The sequence below is a fragment of the Micromys minutus genome (assembly GCF_963924665.1).
Source record: "Micromys minutus genome assembly, chromosome: 5".
Classification (NCBI taxonomy): Eukaryota; Metazoa; Chordata; class Mammalia; order Rodentia; family Muridae; genus Micromys; species Micromys minutus.
The window spans coordinates 5,840,443-5,863,994 of record NC_137974.1 but is presented as its reverse complement, the minus strand read 5'-3'; the positions used below and the strand labels follow the sequence as shown (position 1 = coordinate 5,863,994).

General features: G+C 41.6%; 1 pseudogene across 1 annotated transcript; it reads left to right on the top strand.

Moving 5' to 3' along the window:
• The first annotated feature begins 22,886 nt into the window (after positions 1-22,886).
• On the top strand, positions 22,887-23,282 carry LOC308420948 (histone H2A.Z-like; annotated as a pseudogene). Its single transcript has one exon. The product of its transcript is annotated as a histone H2A.Z-like (transcript).
• The last annotated feature ends 270 nt before the right edge of the window (positions 23,283-23,552 follow it).

Below are 23,552 nucleotides of genomic sequence, written 5' to 3'. Positions count from 1 at the left end.
GCCTAACGAAATTCTCAAGAGAAAGGATGCATCTAGAGAATATCATCCTGAGTGAGATAACCCAGTCTCAAAAGAACAGATATAACATGCAGTCACTGATAATGGGATACTAACGTCAGAAAACCCTGAACACCCCCAGAAACAACCCACAGACTGCATGAAGATCAAGAAAAAAAGAGAAAAAAAGAATATATTTTAATTAAAATAGAACTGTATCACATCCCCCTTTTTTTCCTAAAGCCCCTCTCAGTTTCTCTCCTATCTCCTCAAATTAATAATCACTTTTCCTATATTATGGTTACATATATACATATGTGTATGTATATGTACCCACAAATACTTAATTACAACCTTATAAAAATGTGTTTGTATACTTTTATGCAAAATACTTAAAAATCTGTACATTTATCTTTGTTTTTTAAAATAAAGTTTTTTAAAAAAGAACTTCAAATCTCTAAAGAAAGAAATCGAGGAAGATCTCAGAAAATGGAAAGATCTCCCATGCTCATGGATTGGAAGGATCAACATTGTAAAAATGGCCATCCTACCAAAAGCAATCTACAGATTCAATGCAATCCCCATCTAAATTCCAACCCAATTCTTCATAGAGTTGGAAACAGCAATATGCAATTTCATGTTGAATAAGAAAATATGTAGAATACCAAAATCCATCCTCATAAACAAGAAAACATCTGCAGGAATCACCATCCCTGACCTCAAGCTATATTACAAGGCAATTGTGCTAAAAAACTGCATGGTACTGGTACCGAAATAGGTATGTGGATCAATGGAATAGAATAGAAGATCCATAAATGAGCCCTCACATACATGGTCACTTGATTTATGACAAAGGAGCTGTAAATATTCAATGTAAAAAGGACAGTCTCTTCAACAAATGGTGTTGGTCCATCTGGTACTCAGCATGCAGAAGAATGAAAATAGACCCTTTCTTATCTCCTTGTACAAAGCTCAAGTGCAAGTGGATCAAAGATCTCCACATTAAACCAGGTACACTGAAACTATTAGATGAGAATGTAGGGAAAACCTTAGAACACATAGGCACAGGAGAAAATTTCCTAAACAGAACACCAATGGCTTGAGCTCTAAGGTCAAATATTGACAAATGGGACTTAATGAGATTGCAAAGTTTCTTTAAGGCTAAGGACACTGTCAAGAAAACAAAATGTTAGCCAACAGAGTAGGAAAAGATCTTTACCAACCCCACATCAGATAGAGGCCTAATATCCAAGGTATACAAAGAACTACTGAAGCTAGACACCAGAGAATCAAACAACCCTATTAAAAAATGGGGTACAGAGCTAAACAAAAAGTTCTCAATTGAGGAATATCGAATGGCTGAAAAACATCTAAGGACGTGCTCGACATCATTAGCCACCAGGGAAATGCAAATTAAAACAACCCTGAGATTGTACCTCACACCAGTCAAATTGGCTAAGTTAAAAAATTCAGATGACAGCAGATGCTGGCGAGGATCTGGAGAAAGAGGAACACTTCTCCACTGTTGGTGGGGTTGTAAACTGGTACAATACTCTGTAAATCAGTCTGGCGATTCCTCAGAAAATTGGACATAGTACTACCTGAAGATCCAGCTATTCCACTTCTGGGCATATACCCCAGAGATGCTCCAACATACAACAAAGTCACATTCACCACAATGTTCATAGCAGCCCTATTTATAATAGCCAGAAGCTGGAAAAAACCAAGATGTCCTTCAGTAGATGAATGGATATAAAAATTGTGGTACATTTACACAATGGAATACTACTCAGCTATCAGAAACAATGACTTTATAAAATTCTTAAGAAAATGGATGCATCTAGAGAATATCATCCTGAGTGAGGTAACCCAGTCACAAAAGACCAGACATAATATGCAGTCACTGATAACTGGATATTAATCCCAGAAAGCTCTGAACACCCCAGAAACAACTTACAGAGTATATGAAGCTCAAGAAAAACAAAGGCCAAAAAAAAAAAAGAAAAAAAAATGAAAACCATTATGCTTAATCTTTACACACCAAGAAAACTTTGACTATTTTCAGGTTACATCTAGTTTTACATGTACTTTATGCTCATTGTAACTAGTAAGATTTTAAGGCATACTATCAAACCTTTAAAAAAAATCAAGTACTGACAAAAACGTATTTATATACTGTTATGCAAAAATGCTTTCAAAATCTGTACATTTATCTTTGTTTTTTAAAATAAAGTTGTTCAATTTAAAAAATTTAAAGAAAAGAACAAAAAAGAAAGAGGAAGGAGTGGGAAAGAGAAGACAAACTGAGTGGGGTGATTTCTCTAAAACAAACTTGGAGAAATGATTTTTTGAGGAGGTGAATGACAGTGCTTCACAGTGATTCCCTAGTGCCTGCCATAAACAAATGAACCAGCAAAGAATGGTGACAAAAGAAGACAGGGGAGGCTGAAGCTGGGAAAAAGGGACCCTGGGAACCACAGGAGACACAGAGACAGCAAGGGTCCCTGTTACCTAGCCATTCTTTGAGCATCTCAGTACAAGCATTTTTCATTCAATCTGAACTGCACAACAATGCTTCAGGAAGGATGTTATTATCCCTGTGTGACAGGATAATATTTGGAATTATTCATTGATTTTCTGTTTTGCACTGGGTAGCTTGCTTATTTTTTCACTTAGTCACCACTCCCAATTCAAGCAGCTAGACAAGTCAATACTCATCACGTTAGGGGGCAGATGAAACAGGCAGAAAGTAGAAGGAAAAAAAAATAGAGGTGAGGCTCCAGTATTCTATTCCAACATTTTGATGTTCTTATAAAACTCAAAGAGACCTTGGGCAGAGGTTAAATGTTTGTGTGAAATTCAAAAGCACCCGTTTCCCTGGAGACTGGAAAAAAATTCTGTCTGGTCAGGGAGCAGGAAGATATGGGGTGGGGGGGGGGACACAATAGATGCTGGTGGGCCCTGGGGAGGACATCATATGCCTATTGACAAGCAGAGCCCAGGGAAGCACAAGGTTTTCAGAGAGAGAGGGACAATGAGTCAAGACAATGGTACCCTAGCAGCAGGAAAGAATTTCATGCCCCAGTGTCACGAGAAAACAGAAAATGTATCACAGAAGCTTCACAAAAGAATGGAAAGAGAACCAGAAACATGACCAAGCTATGTAGACAGGAGCAATGGTACCTTCGAGGTACTGGAGGTAAACAGATGGCCGGGATCCAGATGAATCCACGGCTGCTGCGCTGCATTTGGGTGGACAGGCGGGGGGGGGGGGGGATGGGAAATCTGCTTCTCAGTACTTTGACACTGGCAATGACAAGGAGAGGTTAGAGGCCCTCTCTCTGGCTGTGAAGCACTGGCAGCTCAATGGAGCAGTGTTCTAAAGACATCACAAGTCTAGATTCCAGAAATGTCCAAAAGTTATATAGTATTTGTTCAAATTAATTACAAACTGGACATTTGTTCAGATTAATTATAAACTAGGAGAGGGGCTTAGGAGGGAATTCAGTTGGTAAGTTGCTCGCCAGACCTCATATTTACCCAATGGATTGTGGGAGAAAGGTACTTATTGTCACAGAGAAGCCCACAAGGCTCCAATGAAGAGTTCTAAAACTATGGTCATGCAGATGATCCTGGTTAAACTCAGTGGTCCAGACAATAAAATAAAAATAGAAGAACATTGTAAGGAGTTTATAGGGAAGTGGGGGAGGGGTAGAGTGGAGGGTAGATAGGATGGGACGGGGATGAGGTAAGAGTAACCCGGATGCATCATATACCTGTATGAAACTAAGAAAATACTTAACAAAAATTGTAATTAAGGAGCTAGAGAACAGCTCACAGGATAAGAACACTGGCTGCTGTTTCAGAGGGCCTGTTCCAGTACCCCCGTGCTGGCTCATAACCATCTATAATCCAGTTCCAGGAAATAATCTCTTCTGTTCTCCCCAGGTACCTGGCATGTAGCAGTATGCATACATCTATGCAAGCTAACGCTTATCTACATTCTATTTTTTAAAAACTTAATTTTTTAAATTATACTTAAGAGAAATAAAGCAAGGTGGCCAGACAGACATCTCAATAGTACAGAGTGCGTTGGATTCCTGGGGCTCTGAGCTAGCCTGCTTCATGAATTTTAGATCAATGAGAGGTACCATCTCAAAAGAAAAATAAATGATATCTGAACAACACCAACGTGTTCTCTCTCTCTCTCTCTCTCTCTCTCTCTCTCTCTCTATCACACACACACACACACACACACACACACACACACACACACACTCAATCATCAAGAAAAAAAGTTATGAGCTGAGATCAAAGCCTACTACTTACTTACATTTTATAAGTGTAGACACTGAGGCTTGAAGCCTTCCTGAGTCTTAGCCATGAAGATGGGGACAGAGGGCAGATTCGAGGCAGGGTCTCTCTCCCAAGCCCATTGATCCTTGGCCCACATGGATCTTTATCCAGGGAAAGAAGTCTCTAGCTGCCTGCCACCTGTGGCTGAGATTCTTTACAGATCAGCCTCGTGAAGAACTGGGACTGTTGAACACCAGCAACCAAAAGGGTACTTTGAGATCCCCAGAGCTGAGAAACCTTCGAAATTAGAAACTTTCTTTAACAGTCAGTTACTTGGATGTGATGCTGTCGGAATCACTAGACCAACGAAGGCAGTGAAAACCACAATTTGCATTCTGAGAGCCCAAAGCTTTGCCACCCGCAGTCACACTGAGATTTTTATGCTGCCATTAAAGTAAAGCATCAGCAATTCCTCAGGGAAGGGGAAAGCAAGAGTTCAAAGGACACATTAGCAAGTTTCTCAATTAAATGCCAAGCCGTAATACAAGTGTGTTTTAGCACCCTCTTACTTAGTCATTTAATTTTTCTTGAAAAAGGAAAGCAACCCTCAGGGTGTCCAATCTAATGCCTATCTAAAGCAGACAGACTTAATGCCTAATCAGAAAGGCTACCAAGCAGTATATCTGATTAGGTCTATTTCTGAGCAGAAAAACTGATCAATTAAGAAAAAAGGAGGTTGTGGAGTCTGGGAGGGAGGGGTTGAGGTAGGGAGGGAGGAAGGAAGAAAGGAAGGAAGAAGGAAGGAAGGGAGGGAGGGAGGGAGGGAGGGAGGTAGGGAGGGAGGGAAGGAGGGAGGGAGGGAGGGAGGGAGGGAGGGAGGGAGGGAGGAAAACAATAGTTAAGGCCATGCCTTTGATGAGAACTGAGAGTTCTACAGAAGTTGGATCTCAAATTGCTAGCCATGAGAGTTGTGCTCACTGCAGGCAAGCCAGAGAGGAGCATGTCGGAGGAAGACAGAATGAGAGTAGAGCTCAAATTAGCTAATTTGTGTTTGCAGAACTGATGTCTGAGCACACACTGAGCTCCCCTGTCATCTAGGGATGTCAGTCATCAGAGGGCAGGTAATAGATGTCTCATCCGATCTTTATGGACCCAGCACAAATAACCAAGAGCCAGATGCTTCCAAAATGATGAGGCCTTATATGCCATAGGTATACAATTCAGAATTGCTGTTAAATTATTAATGGGCAGTTCCTGAAGAAAGGTGAGTAAGATATATACATTCAAAATGCACCAGAAATGTTCTGCTCCAGAAATTATGACAGTATCTAATTTGATAAAACCACAGAAAGCCAGGGTATAGTACTCAAGTGTAAAGTTGGGGGTTCCTGACCCATCTCCATCACTTCTGCTCATCAGCACCTAGTGGATACTAAGCAGGCATCATGCACTTGAATGAAGAAAGACAATTGTGATCTGTAGTCATTGGGATCAGCCTCTCTTGGGCAACAGTTAGTGTCTAAAGTCTCAGCACTAATAAATAGAATATATCCCTAGTCACAAGAAGGCTTGAGACAATAAACATCAGTTGAGAAAGACAAGATAATGAAATGCTATGCTCGATCTGTGTCTGTCTCTAGTGGGAGATCTTGAGTAAAAGATACAATCTGGTGTGACAGTTTAAGTGTGTTCCTGCACAGGGAAAGATGGGTCTGGGGAGGAGGGAAATGTATATAATGGCCCAAGACTACATGACTCTCTTGTCTGTGTCATTGATAGGACACCCACACTGTCATTACCTATATCTCTCCCAGCTGTCCCTGTAATGAAGCAGTAAGACAGAGATCCCCTCTAACAGCACTCCACCCAAGGCCTCATCAAGTCAGATAATTAATTACGTCTTTCCTCATGAGTGATTTCTCATATGCAGGAGACTATTTCATGTTCTGAATTTGTCCTGTATAAGGACAAGGAAGTCAGATTAACTTTTAAGAAAGCAGATGCTCCTAAGTCCTCTGCCATCCTCTCTCAGCACAGGCAGAGCTGGAACCGGTCTTGAAGCACCTTCTTTCCTTATTCTGGAATATTTGGACAAACTAAGTCCTAGAATCTAGAAGATGCTGTCCTCAGCCAAGCTGTCAAGGTTTCTATCCTTTGATCTCAGATAGTGTGGTTTCTGATCTGGAAAAAAAAATCAAATTATATATCTAACATCTACAGCAACTGACTCACAGATTCCCCTAACGATTTTAATAAAAATTAGCACCAATCATGGCCCAGAACTTAGCCTGATACACAAGAGGTTTTACCCCTTTCTAAGGATTTTGTGGGAATGGCCTTCCAAGAATGAAGATAGAAATCCTGCATGTCCCGTTGAACTCTCCCTGACCGCCACCTCTGCCTCCACCTCCCACTGACTGCAGTTCCACAGTTTGGGACACCATATGGCAAAGGTTGAGGCCAGATATATAAAAAAGCCTGTCGATGCGGCAAAGAATGGTTAACAAATGCGTGAATGTAAATTCTAACACATTGTAAAACTGTAGCAAACCAAGCTGAAAGGGGACTTTAGTGAGGGAGGAAATCTGCTTTTCAGCTCCACCCAGCCATTCCAGTTCATTAAAGGGATTGTGGGGAGAAAATGAAGCTTTGTGTCCTCGTTTGGCAATTTGAGCCCCTCTCTCCTGCCAGATTTCTCATGGCTTTTCCATGATGATTCAGGAAGTTTCATGTCTGCAAGTTGGGAAAGATTTCAGCCCCAATGTGCTCTTTCTGCATCTTGCATCGATCCACCGACATGTGCATACACACAGACACTCCCATCCTCAGGACCAGCTTCAGTAAATGTTGTCCAAGTCTCTCTCCACAGCCCCATGTCACAATGTCCTCTGAGGTCACTCGGCCAATCTAGTAGTAAGAAAACCCTTTCCAGGGCTCTATGGCCTACACTAAGAACTGGAGCTATGGCAATTTGGAAACAGTTATTGGTACTGCTACTGGACCTCCAGAAAAGAAGCTCCAGATGCCTTCTGAGAAATCTGAATCAGAGGGAAAGCCATCAGCCACCATTCAAATCAACTACACACATGCATGTTCACACTACAAGAGTCCTATTGAAATAACTTACGTTCTTCAGCCTTCCCCTTTAACACCCAGAGTGGAAAAAGAATGCCAAGGGCTTGGGAGAACTCTAGGGAAGATGGACCTAGGGACAGCAAGGTTCAGGGATAAAAAGCTTGAAGTAGGTGATCTGTTCTTTCCAAAGATCTTTCTGTCATAGTCACAGTAGGACACAGTATGGAAATCTCCCAATAAAAATTAAACGTAGGGGTGTGAGGTTAGTGAAAATGTTTAACTCTCTAGCATAAGTTGAGGTCACTGGGCCCACATAAAAATAGAAGAGTGAAGGTGGAATGTATCTGTAATGCCAGAGCTAGAGATACAAAGGCAGGGTGATCTCTGGAGTCTAGTCCACGCGACAATTTCCAGGCCAGTGAGCCTCAGAGGAATGGCCCTTGAGGTTACCATTTCAAATGTGTAAAGAAGTTTCTAGATTTGGCTAATTAAAGTGATATGATACAACCTACCTTAAATTTGGGTGGTGGCACCCCATGAAATCAGCTCTTAAACTGTAGGTGCAAGCTTCATGCTTCTACCGTTGTGCCTTTCCCACCACGGAGGACTATACCCCCCAAACCATGAGCAAACCCGGGCTATTTCTTAAGTTGCTTCTTACCAGGTATTTAGTTACAACAGTACGAAAGTGACTACTACAGTCAGTTACATATTTTATAAGAGGAAAGGAAGAAGAAAATCAAATTTCTACTTTACCCAGGCATCTTCCTTGCCCTTCCTTCTGTCTTCGTCTTCACCGTGTGACTCGGATGATGCAGTGTCAGAGTCACTGCTAACCTCTGTGGACCTCAGAGTCCTTAGAAAGAGGGTCATTCTCCAGCTCCTATCTGCACAGTCTCTCCCTACGCTGGGTACTTGATGTAACAATCGCTTCATTCATTCCAAAGGTAGAAAAGTCACCTTCTTTATTGTATCAATCAAAGGACTCCTTGTTCTTCAATAAAAGCTTCTTGTTGATGATAAATCCACTACTCACCACCACCTAACAGTAGAGTCTAACTAATCCATGACATGCAGAGATGCTGAAATGGACACTGAAGAACATCCAGATGTTTTCTTCACTAGCACCTCGGGCTAACATATAGTCACCAGGAAGCTCACAGTTCATACTTTATTTCATCAAATGTCATAGAAATACATTTCAGTCTTTAGTTTTTTTTTCCCACCCCAAAAATAGTAACCACTAAAATCTATTTCTCCTTCTCTTTTTCTTTTAGAAATGGCACTTTATGCCTGCCTTTTTTTCCCTCGATGTATGCACGTCCCAATAGCCACCAGGGATGACATCTCATGTCCTCAGTGGTTGCTATGCAATGGAATATTGACTAGCAAAACAAAAGCACAGACTATGATAAGGTCATGGGTAAGTACTTACTAACGGTGTCCTTTACAGCAGTTTCCTGAGTACCTGTCTGTTGTTGGTTGAACATGCTCCATTTTCCACTATTCGGGGACATCCTTAGGGGTCCTCTCAAGAAGAAGAGGTGAATAAGACAACTTATCAAGTAAAACTCTACTCCAAAGCTTTAGTCTTTCTAAAGATCATGTAAATATCATGTTGCTGCCAACACAAGATATGAATAAATATTTGCCATTCCCAGTGTCAAAAATTAAAACAGGTATAGACATCTACTTGGAAGAGAACTCTGAGCCAGTGTAAGAAGAGGTCCTAATAAGCTGATATGATGACTAGGGGGTGACAAGGGATGGCTGTTCCTTGACTCTGTTTCCCATCATCCACTAGGCCTTGAGTTTCAGGCAAACACCAGCAACAGCTGAAAAATATTTTGCTTTCTTGCTATTTTTACAGACAAAAAAAAGGGGGGGAGTCTGAGTAATAGAAACAAACTAAAGCAGATCTCATTCCTAGGTACCCCTCAAGTTCTCTTACTTTTTATGGAAGTGAAAAGCATGGAAGTGGGGGGGGTGTTAAGAGTCTGGAGTCAGACCCTTCTGCCCTGGAACCTTTGAAATGGGTGCTATAAAGACCTACATCAGAAATGCTGTATTCAGCATAGAAATTCCCAACATTTGGGCATTTATGAACTTCCCATACTATAGAAATAATGATCCCAGGCTGCCATCAACAGAATACAAGTGTGTGGTACTTGTGGGGTTAGAGAAGGCAAGGGAGAAGCTGCATTCGGGTTACAAATCATTTATGAGGAAGCTTGGGAGGTAGCTCTTTCCCATCACATTAATAATATTTGAATAGACGTGGAAACTTTTCAGCATTTCAACAAGCAGCTTGGGACCTTGCTGCACCCCTCCTGACTCCTGGACTCACCTCCTCAATCCCCATAAATGATTGATGCTTCAGGAATAGGCCTTCTGACAGCCGCTTTCTTCTCTTCCTCAGACTCCCTTTTTCCTCCTTTCTTCCTCACAAGCAGAAAAAAATAGGCAGAGGGCAGTGGGAGGGAGTGATTGTCCTTTCAAATGTCAGCCTCAAAAAAGAGCTCCCTCTCAGCAGGGAAATGAAAATTGAAGTGCCAGTCAAGAGCACTCTGGAAATGTTTGCCTTGGACATGCAGACGGGTAGGGGTAGGCTTGGATGATCCGGGCACCTCATTCCCTTCATTCCCTCTGTCTGTCTTGCTTATCCTGTTTTCCCACCTCTCTCCCCCTTCATACTCCATCCCCATCTCCCCCATGGCCACATTCCGATCCTCATCTACAATTGGAGAAGAAAGAGGCTGGGCTACAAATAAAAAGAGGGGAGGGGTCAACCATGCCACCAAGGGCTTGACCGTGCTGGGTTAGCTCCAAGGTCTCTAGCTGGTCTTATAGCTCCTACACGATGCACGACTATTAGAGCTGCCTGTAATTAAAATACAAGACTGATATAAAGAGAACATTTCACTTAAAGATTTGCTAGAGATGCATTAAGGATTCCTATACATGGATGAATTCATAGCAGCCAAGTGACATATTTATGCCATGTACTTAGTTACGCTTTCACTAACTCTGGTTCTAATTTATTTGCTGGTAAAACACCATCCCTGCTGATGTGCTCCACTGAGTACACTTCTGTCAAATACCATTCGATAAATAAACAGTGCTGCATGTGAATAACAACACCCATTGCAGAGAATTGCTATGGGTTTTACCTTCCAGGTGAAAAACCCTGAGCTTCTGGTACTGCCCCAACTTGCTCTATGGGAACATCTACTGTAGGAACACCAGACCTCTTCCTAAGTAATGTCACTCAAACCTGGTGTCCCTTTTTAAAACTGGAAGCTCAAAACCCTAGTTTACTAATATCATTACTGAGTTCATCTTTCTACCTTGCAGGATGTCTTCCTTCCTCAGACCACAAGCACTCTTGAAAGACTGCAAGGTTCCAGCCAAGAGACAGAGTCAGGTCACCACCATCAGGACTCGGGGCCTGATTGCAGACTGCTGAGCACCCAGAGGAGCCTCAGAAGCGCTCTCCCACCTGAGCCCACATGTAAGCCCCCACTACCCCTCCCCACTGAATCTCTGCCTGCCCAATTCTACCCAGGACCAATCTACCTCCTGAGTCCACAGGCCCTCAGACCCACAGGAGAGACAAGCTCCAGTCAGAGACAACAAGATCACCTAACATCACAGATAACAAGATGGCAAGAGGAAAGCACAAGAACCTAAGCAATGGAAACCAAGACAACCTGGCAACATCAGAACCCAGTTCTCCAACCACAGCAAGTAGTGGATATCCCAACACACTGGAAAAACAAGATATGGACTCAAACTTATACTTTATGATGAGGATGGAGGTCCTCAAGAAGCCAATGAATAACTCCCTTAAAGAATTACAGAAGAACCAGAAGAACACCCATAAACAAGTAGAAGTCCTTAAAGAGGAAACACAAAAATCACTCAGTGAGCTACAAGAAAACACAACAAAACAAGTAAAGGAACTGAAAATGGAAATAGAAACAATGAAGAAATCACAAAAGAAGACAACCCTGGGGATAGAAAACCTAGAAAAGAGATCAAAAGTCATAGATGCAAACATCACCAACAGAATAGAATAAATGAGAGGATCTCAGGGGCAAAAAATAACATAGAAAACATGGACACAACAGTCAGAGAAATGCAAAACTCAAAAAGCTCCTAAGTCAAAACTTTCAGGATAACCAGGACACAATAAGAAGACCAAACCTAAAGATAATAGATGTAGAAGAGGGCTAAGAATACCAGCTAAAACTCCCACTAAATATCTTTAACAAAATAATAGAAGAAAACTTCCCTACACTTAAGAACAAGATGACCACGAACATACAAGAAGCCTACAAAACTCCAAATATATTGGACCAGAAGAGAAACTCCACCCCACACATAATAGTCAAAATACTGAATGCTCAAAACAAAGAAAGAATACTAAAAGCAGAAAGGGGAAAATAGGACAAGTAACATAAAAGGCAGATGATCAGAATTACACCACGCTTCTCAACAGAAACTATGAAAGCTAGAAGATCCTGGACAGATGTCATACAGACCCTAAAAAAACACAAATGCCAGCCCAGGTAACTATATCTAGCAAAACTCTCAATTACCATAGATGGAGAGACCAAGATATTCCAGGACAAAACCAAATTTACACAATATCTGTCCACAAACCCAGAAATATGAAGGATAATAGATAGTAAACTTCAACACAAGGAGAGAATGAACCCCCTAGCAAAAGCAAGAAAATAATCTCTCTGCAACACAACCAAAAAAAGAAAAGCACACAAACATAATTCTAGCTCTAACAACAAAAATAACAGGAAACAATAATCACTATCTTTAATATCTTTTAGCATTGATGAACTCAATTCCCCAATAAAAAGACATAGACTATCAGACTAGATACATAAATAGGATCCAGCATTGGACTGCATACAGGAAATTCATCTCAGCAACAAAAACAGACACTATCTCAGACTAAATGACTGAGAAAAATCTCCAAGCAAATGGTTCCAAAAAACAAGCTGGAGTACCAATTCTAATGTTGAATAAAACAGATTTTAAACCAATAGTTATCAAAAAAAAAAAAAGATTTAAAAAAGACAGTTTTTACTCATCACAGGAAAAGTCTATCAAGACAAACACTCAATACTGAACAGCTTGACTCCAAATACAAGGGCACCCACATTCAAAAAAGAACACCTACTAAAGCTCAAAGCATATATTTCACTACATGCAGTAATAATAGGAGACATCAACACCCCACTCTCATCAATGGATGGATCATGAAAGCAGAAACTGAACACAGGAAAACTAGTAGAGGTTATGAACCAAATGGATTTAACAGATACCTATAGAAAATTTCATCTTAAAAAAAAATCTTCTCAGCACCTCATGGCACCTTCTCCAAAATTGACCATATAGTTGGTCATAAAACAGGCCTCAACAGATATAAGAAGATCAAATACTCCCATGCATCCTATCAGATCACCATGAACTAAGGCTGGTCTTTAATAACAACAAAGACAACAACAAGCCCACATATACATGGAAGCCAAATAGTGCTCAATGATAACATGGTCAAATAAGAAATTAAAAAATTAAGGACCTTTTAGAATTTAATGAAATGAAGGCACAACATACCCAAACATATAGGATGCAAGGAAAGCAGTGTTAAGAGGAAAACTCATAGCTCTGAATGACTACAAAAAGAAACTGGAGAGAGCATACATTAGCAGCTTGATAGCACAGCTGAAAGGTCTAGAACAAAAAGAAGCAAACACTGAAGAGGAACAGACAACAGGAAATAATCAAAGCCAGAGATGAAATTAACCAAGTAGAAACAAAAAGAACTATACAAAGAATCAACAAAACCAGAAGCTGGTTCTTTGAGAAAATCAAAAGGATTGATCAACCCTTAGCCCGACTAACTATAAGAGCACAAAGAGAGTATACAAATTAACAAAATCAGAAATGAAAGGGGAGATTTAACAACAGAAACTGAGGAAATTAAAGAAAATCATCAGATCCTGCTACAAAAGCTTGTACTCAACAAAACTGGAAAATCTAGAGGAAATGGAGAACTTTCTAGACAGATACCAGGTACTAAAGTTAAATAAGGACCAAATAAACCATTTAAACAGTACCATAACCCCCCAAAGAAATAGAAGCAATCATCAAAAGCCTCCCAACCAGAAAAGCCCAGTGCAAAATTCTATCAGATCTTGATAGAAGACCTAATAACAATGCTCTTCAAACTATTCCACAAAATTAAAACAGAGGGAACACTACTCAACTCATTCTTCAAAACCACAATTAAGCTCATTTTTAAATGACACAAAGACCCTACAAAGAAAGAGAGCTTCAGACAAATTTCCCTCATGAACATTGATGCAAAAATACTCAATAAAATTCTTGCAGAGTAAGTTCAAAAACACATCAAAATGATCATTCACCAAGATCATGTAGGCTTCATTCCAGGGATGAAAGGATTGTTCAATATACAGAAACCCATCAACATACTCCACTATATAAACAAATTCAAAGGAAAAAAAACAGGATTGTCTCATTGGATGCTGAAAAAGCATTGGACAAAATTCAACACCCCTTCTTGTTAAAAGCTTTAGAAAGATCAGAAATTCAAGGCCCATACCTAAACATAGTAAAAGCAATATACATAAAACAAGTATCCAACATCAAACTGAATGGAAAGAAACTTGAAGTAATCCCACAAAAATCAGGGACTAGACAAAGTTGCCCACTCTCCCCCTACCTATTCAACATAGTACTGGTCGGAGCAGTTAGACAGCAAAAGGAAGTCAAGGGGATACAAATTGAAAAGAAAGGAGTCAAAATATAACTATTTTCAGATGACAATAGTATACTTAAGTGACGGTAAAAATACAACCAGAGAACACCTAGAGCTGATAAACAACTTCAGAAAAATGGCTGGATATAAAATTAACTTGAACAAATCAGTAGACTTCCTCTACTCAAAGGATGAACATGCTGAGAAAAAAATTATGGAAAAGATACCCTTCACAATAGTCACAAACATTAATCGAAAATTTAAACATTAAACCTTGGTATGACTCTAACTAAGCAAGTGAAAGACCTCTATGACAAGAACTCCAAATCTTTGAAGAAGAAAACTGAAGTAGATTTCAGAAGATAGAAAGATTTCTCATGCTCATGGATTGGAAGGATCAACATTGTAAAAATGGCCATCTTGCTGAAAGTAATCTACAGATTCAATCCAGTCCCCATCAAAATTCCAACTCAATTATTTATATAGTTAGAAAGAGCAATTTGCAAATTCATTTGGGATAACAAAAAAATCTAGGATAGTGAAAACTATTCTCAACAATAAAAGAACTTCGGGAAGGGAATCACCATCCTTAACTCCAAGCTGTATTACAGAGCAATCATGATAAAAATGGAATGGTATTGGTACAGAGACAGGCAGGTAGATCAATGGAACAGAACTGAGAACCCAGAAATAAACCCACATACCTATGGTCACTTGATCTTTGACAAAAAAGCAAAGAACATTCAATGGAAAAAGGACAGCCTCTTCAACAATCAGTGTTGGTTCAACTGGCAGTGAACATGCAGAAGAATGCAAATTGATCCTTTCTATGTCCTTGTACAAAGCTCAAGTCCAAGTGGATCAAAGATCTCCACATAAAACCAGGTGCACCAAAACCATTAGAAGAGAACGTGGGGACGAACATAGAACACAGGAACATGGGAAATTTTCCTGAACAGAACACCAATGGCTTATGCTCTAAGATCAAGAATTAACAAATGGGACCTCATGAAATTGCAAAGTTTCTATAAGGCTAAGGACACTATCAAGAAGACAAAATGGCAGATAACAGATTCTGAAAGAATCTTACATCTAATAGAGGGCTAATGTCTAATATATAAAAGGAATTCAAGAAGTTAGACTCTAGAGAAGCAAATAGTCCTATTAAAAATGGGATACAGAGTTAAACAAAAAATTCTCAACTGAAGAATATTGAATAGCTGAGAAGCACCTAAAGAAATGCTTAACATCCCAAGTCATCAGAAAAATGCAAGTCAAAACTACCCTGAGATTCTACCTCACATCAGCCTGAATGGCTAAGATGAAAAACTCATGTGACAGTCGATTCTGGCAAGGATGTGGAGAAAGAGGAACACTCCCCCATTGTTACTGGAATTGCAAGCTGGAATAGCCACTCTGGAAATCAGTCTGGTAGTTCCTCACAAAATTGGGCATAGACCTAAAGACCCAGCTATCCCATTCCTGAGCATATACCCAAAAGTAGCTCCAACATATAACAAGGAAACATGATTCACCATGTTTATAGCAGTCTTATTTATAATAGCCAGAAGCTGGAAAGAACCCAGATGTCCTTCAACAGAGGAATGGATACAGAAATTGTGGTACATTTACACAATGGAGTAATACTCAGCTATTAGAAGCAATGACTTTAAAAAATTCCTAGGCAGATGGATGGAACTAGAGACTAGCATCCTAGTGAGGTAACACAGAACACACATGGTATGTACTCACTGATATGTGAATAGTAGCTCCCAAAAGCTCTGAATGCCCAAGAAACAATTCACAGACATTATCAAGCTCAAAAAGAAGGAACATTAGAATGTGTATGCCTCAATCCTTCTTAAAAGAAAGAACAAAACACTCATGAGAGAAAATACAAGGGACAAACAGAGGAGCAGGTATTGAAGAAAAGATCATTCAGAGACTACCTCATCTGGGGTTTCACTCTATATGCAGCCACCAAACCCAAGCACTATTGCTGATGCCAAGTATTGCTTACTGGCAGGAGCCAGATATGGATGCCTCCTTAGAGGATCTACCGGAGTCATACAGATACAGTTGAGGATGCTTGCAGCTAACAATTGGACTGAACACGGGAACCCAATGAAATAGCTAAACAAAGGACTGAAGGAGCTGAAAGGGGTTGCAACCCCATGGGAAGAACAGCATTATCAACCAACCAAACCCTCCAGAACTCCCAGAGACCAACCACTGTGCACACATGGAGAGACCCATGGCTCCAGTTGCATATGTAGCAGAGGATTGCATTGTCTGGCATCAGTGGGAGAAGAGGCCTTTGGTCCAAGTGTTTTCCCAGTGTAGGAGAATGCCAAGGTACTGAGGTGGAAAGGGTGGTTGGGAGAGAGAGCACCTTCATGGAAGCAAGTGCAGAGGGAGAGGGAAGGCAGTGGGGAAAAGGGGATAACATTTGACATATAAATACAGAGGATATCCAATAAAAAGATAGAAAGGCCGCAAATGCTTGCCAAAAGAGCTAACAGTCACAGCTATCATTCATGTAGCTCGTATCGTGGGTCAAGAGCTTAAAACAATACCACTTTATTTATTTAAGAGAATTCTACAAAGATCAGTTAGTTGGACTACATAGGTAAGAAATATGGGCACCGAGACTCTAGCATCTTTCCAGGAGTTGAGCAGTCAAGAAGAGATAGAGGTGCATCCTGAAACCCAGAACTACCCATCTCCAAAGCCCTTGCACTTTTTCGTATTGCCTCAATCAGTAAAGCTCAATAGAGAATAAGATTCATAACAATTGATCTCCCTATGCTCTGGGAAACTTTTAAGTGTTTTGTGTGTAATTACTCATTTAACAAATGAGCCAAGAATTGTCATTATCACCCTCTTCCAGATCAAAAAGCAAACACAGAGCCTAAGTAATTTTCCTCACTTAGAACCCCAAGGATAGTTAATGGTGATGCCAAGATTTGGAGCTATGCCATCTGCTCCAGAGTCTGTACTCTGGATCAATATTTTGCTCACCCTAAGAGCCACTAATAAAACGATAAGTGGTGTCTCCAAAGACTCTGTAGATTTTTCCAGAATTAATTGTTTGGGCCCAGGAGGGGTTGGTGAGAGCAGAAAGAAATACCCAAGGAATTACTGGAATGTACACACATACTGTACATGTGGAAGGAATCTCTCTAGAGCCTTCTTGGACTCTCTGCACACAGGCAGCTTCTTATTTATTACTTATCATTATTATTATTATTATTACTATCCAGAATTGGGCCAGACTTTTCAGGTCAAATTCCACTACAAAGCTGTGTATGTTTGGATACCAGATGTAATTTGGGGGGTCCCCAAACTACTCTTGCTTTTGTTCAGCTAGCTACAAATTTCTCCCCCTCCTTTCAGTTTCAATAATTTGCAAGAATAATTCACAAAACTCAGGAAAGCATTTTTGTTATTACAGCAAAAAGATAATATTAGAAAACACTTAAGAAAGAGACATATGCAAAGTCTGGAAGGTCCCACAGTAAAGCATCTATTGTCCTTAGGGATGCATTACTCTCTCCCATGTATCAGTGACAGCAGTGTATGCATACAAGAATACTACTCAGCAGGGACACTCATTCAGGCTTCGTATGGAGTTTTTGTCTGGGTGTTGTTACATAGATGTGTTAACCTGAATCACGGGACTTCAGTTGAGTTCTATGTGAGAGAACACAATCTCCAGTTTCTTCCTCTTCCCAATCAACCCCCAGTCTTCTAATAATGGGTGTGGTCTTTCTGGCATGGGCAGCCAGTGTTTTCATTTATCTCATCTGTATAAATGATGTAGGAGTCTACTGTTTCCTGGTTAGTTCATTACCGTGAGCTATTAGGTGTGATGCAAAGAGCCCACAACAAATAATAATAAAACAATCACTTGAGAAATTCCTGCAAAATAGAAACTACCTCCAGTAATCAGGAACAGAGGCCAGCTGTAATCTTTTTATACAGAAACAATTCAGACTTTAGAGCAACACACCTTTCCACAAAGCATGTGAGCACATGCTGGAAGCAGCCAAAACTGAGAAGCCTACTAAAGGATCAATCCAATTTTTAGGCCATTCTATTTAAATTAGAAAGATCACAGAGAAGTCCCATTTGTTCCTCAGATATTCACCAACAGACAACTAAGAAAATGATTCCTGTGTGTTTTCATCAAGTTATTGATGGTATATAAACTGAGATGTGGACTCCTAAGAGAATCCAACCATTAACCTTTGCCAGTAGAGCCTCCTACCTTCTGTGAGGAGAAAAAAACATCAAAAAATGAAGTAGACAGAATATCTGAGGCCAGATAGCTTAACCGTCTGAATTTACAATCGAGAAAACCAGCAAGAGATGACTCTGACATTTCAGTCAACAAATAACCAATGAGACCCTGGGTAATGTCTCCTCAATTGAGAATCTCTCCTTGGACTTTCCCTCCCAGCTCACCTCATATGTGTGTGTGTGTGTGTGTGTGTGTGTGTGTGTGTGTGTGTGTGTGTGTGTGTCAAAGAGAGGAAAAATAAAGAAAATATGGCAGTTAGGATCAACTGAGCCTCAGTTTCTCAGTTTTTAAAGTGAGGCCATTATCTGGGGCTCCATCAATCCATGATATACCTACCTACCTTGATGCAGACAAGTAAATTGACTGATTTAAGCAGGCAACTGTAAAATACTGTGGAATCCTGGAGTTGGCCAAGAACTAGAAAATCCACACCGCACTGAACAGCCTTCATGATTGACTTTAAGGAATAAATCAAACTCCCAGGTTGAGTTTGTAATCCCTGGCCTACATGGCTTCCCAGGCCCCATCAGGCTCTCTCATTGTGTCACTGTTTTCCTTAAGGGTTTGGGGAGCCAGTTCTCTCTGTGACAGTCAGTTATGCTAAGGAAATCAAAGCAGGTATGGTGGGTTGGAGGGGGTTAGAGAGAAAGTTTTAAACAAAGGAAATAGACTACTTTAGCACCCGAGAGTGCATGAACAGGTAAAAAAAACAGGCATTCGAACAGAACAATGGTGGCTGTCTCTATGGTGCCCTAGGTTACTAAGTGAAGAATGATAGCCCAAATTGCCCTGACTCATCCAAATAAAAGTTCTCGAGGCTTCTAGACCCCAAAAGAATCACTTGGCTTGTGCCTAAACCTAATGCAGCCATTAACCCAGTTCTGTTTCCTGAACCAGCTTTTCTTCCTGCTAATCCCCTCTGCCCCTAAGGTATTTCGACTTGTGGACCATTTTAGCAAGCAATGGTTTCAGAGGGAAAGTCTGATTTGCCCTCCACATGCACGTGTGACACACAGACACACACATACACACACACACACACACACACACACACACACACACACACACTCCTGGGCAGCTTAGCATGAAAGATATTTTCCTGGGAATTCTTTTTTCTTTCTTCCCAAAGTGTCTATATCAGGCTCTGCTGAGGAGATGGGGACACAGGGCGGAGCTAAGACCTCTTTGAGCCACCCTCGAGATTGATTTGCATAAGTACCAGTCTTCTGCCCCAGCTTCTGTCCCTTCTCTAAGACCTGCCTCCATCCCTGAAACACTGCATCCTAGGCATCTAGAACCCAGGCTAATAAGAAAGTACAGATCCTTTCTTCCAAGAGCAGGAGTGAGGCTGGGAGGCAGGGAGCAACCTTGTGAGAAGTCCCACCCTCCCCCCTGAGATGGATCAGGGCTCCTCCAGCCAGCGGCTGCCAACACTCTTGTTCTTGCACATGGGAGGCCTCCAGGACAGATCCAGCAGGAGTGAATTAATAATTGCTGGTGACAGCGTTCCTGCAGCAAGCAGCTCCTCCCCCTTGGGGACTGTTTGCCCTTCTTCAGAGAGTCCTCCACCACTGCTTTGCAAACTTCCTTCTGTGAGAACAAAAGGCTTGGAAGTGTGTATTCCTGTGGGCCCTCTCCTTTTCAGAAAGGCTCATTTTCACCTCATCCTGGGTGTCAGGACACCAGCAGGCTTGGCTGGCTCAGCCACTGACTGGGAGTTTAACCTTGAGTCATTTAGAATACTTGCATATTATTTCTTTACCTCTAATTGCAATTGAAGATGTATGGGCTATAACTTTTGGTTGTTTCTGGATCCCATTGCTGTCACCTGGATTTAAGTCACGCTCCCATGCCGTAGAACACACGGCTGGGTCATGTGCCTTGGCCCTTACCCTGCCACCAGCTTCACAGTGGAATTCATCTGGACATAGAAAGGACCAAAAAACAAAGGTACAGCTCAGCCACTTTCTGTCCCCCTGCTGTTGAGTTGTATCAACCCACAAGGTCTCACCTTCTACATCCTACCTAGTCATTTTTCTCTGGCATGTTTGGGATTCATGCCAAATCCTTGCTTATTACGCCCCCGGCCCCAGAGGTCTTAGGCAAAAATAGGATTACAGTGTGCAATCATCTAGTTCCATAAATAATCCAAAATGAATCTGCCTTATGGAAAGATACCAAGGTGCATGCTAAAATCCCAAATGCAATCCTTTTGGGAAAGTTTGCCAAAGCTGCATCTCTCTAGCTGGCTCCTCAAATGGTCCAAGAAAGTGTGTCCCCATCACCCTACTTGACGGTAGACCTCAACCCCTGTTTGTTGGCCTCTCGGCAAAGCTACTTGAATAAGTGTGGATACCTAACTGGGCTGAGGCAATGTTAATCTTGAAGAAAAATGTCTGAATTAAGAATCAGTAAAGCAAGACATGAACAGGTCGGCTCTGGGGCTCTGCACCCTGGCCGTGCTAAAGATGCCAAGTGAGCCATGTCAAAATGGTCTGCTTCTGAAGCTAGTCCAGGGAGAAAGAGAACAGATGTGCCATCTGGAGACCACAGGACCATACACAGAGGCATACAGTCACTACAGACAGCTCAGGGAGCCAGGGAGCATCCAGCCTCAGCCTTTGCAAGTCAAGCCATCAGAGTAAATGCAAGCTTCAACCCTATTCTCCTTCACCTTGTTACCCAAAGTGTGGCCCATAAAACAGCATGAAAGGCATCCCAAGAGCATCTGTCTATATCAAAGTGTAAAAGACTGGATGTGCAAAGTGCTAGGGACCACCTTGGCACAAGGTTAGAAATGCAGACTCTCTTGTTACCCAGAACAAATTCATGAAAATATGCACTGTTTAGAGCCCCAAGCCCTGGCAAAACAAATCTAGTGCCCCATCCCTAATAACCAGCCACCTGCCACAGCCTCCCAGCCCCACCTCAGTGTCTGGGCCTTCACACTTGACAAGCCCAACAAAGAGTAAATTAATCAAGGTTGGCTTCTGGGTCCCTCTTGCCAATTGTCTCTTCCTTGTGGAAGGATGCTCTGCCCTTTCTTACAGTCTACCACAGCTGTCTGCTTACCTGACTCTCATCCATGGTGAATGGTACCTGGATCCTACCTACCCTGAGCTTGCTCAGCTGTGCCTCTCCAACCATTTCTGCCTACAAGCCAGTTTTTCTAATCCTATGGCAAAGTAAGCCACCTTTTGTCAACATATAGATGATTCTGAAACTTGGCTACCGGAGATGTGCCATGGTAACAGATGCTGGATCTGAGACCCAAACAAATACAGTTCTCAGTGACCCTGACTGACACCCAAGAGACAAGAAGTGTAGGTTTAAATGTCTTGAGCTGTATGAGAGGTTCCAAGGTTGGGTGAGACCATCTATGAGTGCAGACAAACACCATTATACAAGCTATGCAAACACAGCTCCTCAAGGCCAAGTGCTCAGAGTCCTGAAGGAAGCTGACTCCACAGCCAGCTGAGTCTTTAGGCTGCATGGGTGGGTAGAAAGGAAGGAGGCTCTAGGTCCTGTTGTTCTTCCTGGGCCACTTGTTTTCCACAGTCCTGGGTCTATGTATATCCAATCCAAATTTGGGTAAGTTTTCCCCTAGAATCACATAAAATCAACCTATTGTATTACATTCTACAAAGCCTCTCTGGTCCATATCTCCTGGAATCTTCACAAGGGAGCCAGTTCACTCTAAAGATGGGCCGAAAGGACATGACTATTGCCCCCGTGAGGAACCAGGGCTCAAAGAGCTAGAGTGAGTCTCCATGGTGACACAGAAGTGCTGGAGCTGGTGCTTAGGTAAGCATTCTCTAACTTTGGTTTGTCTTCTGATGAAAAAAAAAAATTTATCTTTTATTGATGTGGTAGTGATGGTGGTGGTTGTGGTTATAATTATCTATCTCCCAAACCTTTCTTAACATGCTCTGGACATCTTTCTTGTTTTCCCACCAAAACCATCCCTCAAAGTTACCATTGACTTCCCCCAGAAGGTAACATGTGCCTTTACCTTTAATCCTAGCACTCAAGAGGCAGAGATAGACAGATCTCTGAGTTCAAGGCAAACTGGTCTACAAGGCAAGATCTAGGACAGTCAGGGCTTTAAAGAAATGTCTCAAGAAGAAAATAAGTTAGCATTGGCTTCCGTTTTGAGTTGACCGTGTCCTCCAAAAAGACGTGTTCAAGTCCTAACCCCAGATCATGTGAATGTGACCTTATTTGAAAATGAGTTTACTTTACACATAATAAACTTAACATGACTACTAGTGCGGGCCCAATCTAATGTGACTGAAGTCCTTATCAAATGGAAATTGGATGCAGGCAGCTTGAATCGCGGTAGGACTGAGGCGTGGTCGCCGGGATCTTGCTGAGCGTCTTCCTGGCCTCCTATGAGCTTCAGCACAGTCCGAGATGGCTGGAAGTATGGCTGGAAAGGACTCCGTAAAGGCCAAGACAAAGGCGGTTTCCTGCTCGCAGCGAGCTGGCTTGCAGTTAGTTCCCTGTGGGCTGTCTTCATCGACACCTGAAGTCTAGGACAACCATCCACGGACCTGTGGGAGCGACCGCTGCTGTGTACAGCGCAGCCATCCTGGAGTACCTCACCGCAGAGGTACCTGACTTGGCAGAAAATGCATCAAAAGACTTGAAGGTAAAGCATATTACCCCTCATTGCAACGTGCTATACGCGGACATGGCGGAGATAAAGAACTGGATTCTCTGCTCAAGGCTACCATTGCCGGCGGTGGTGTCATCCCACACATCCACAAACTGCTGATCGGGAAGAAAGGACAACGGAAGACTGTCTAAGGATGCCTGGATGCCTTATTATCTCAGGACTCTAAGTATTCTTAACAGCTGTCCAGTGCTGGTGATTCCAGTGGACTGTATCTCTGAGATAAACAATTTTGCCATTTTGTAATTCTATTTGAGCAAGTTGGAGGTTTCATTAGCCTTCCAACCAACTAAATGTCTCCATTAGAGTCTTAACCATATTTAAGTGTTGCTGTGGCTTCAAATAAGCTATTGAGTCTGAAGTAGTGGGTTTTGACTGACCATTTTTTAAAATGTTTGCATTTT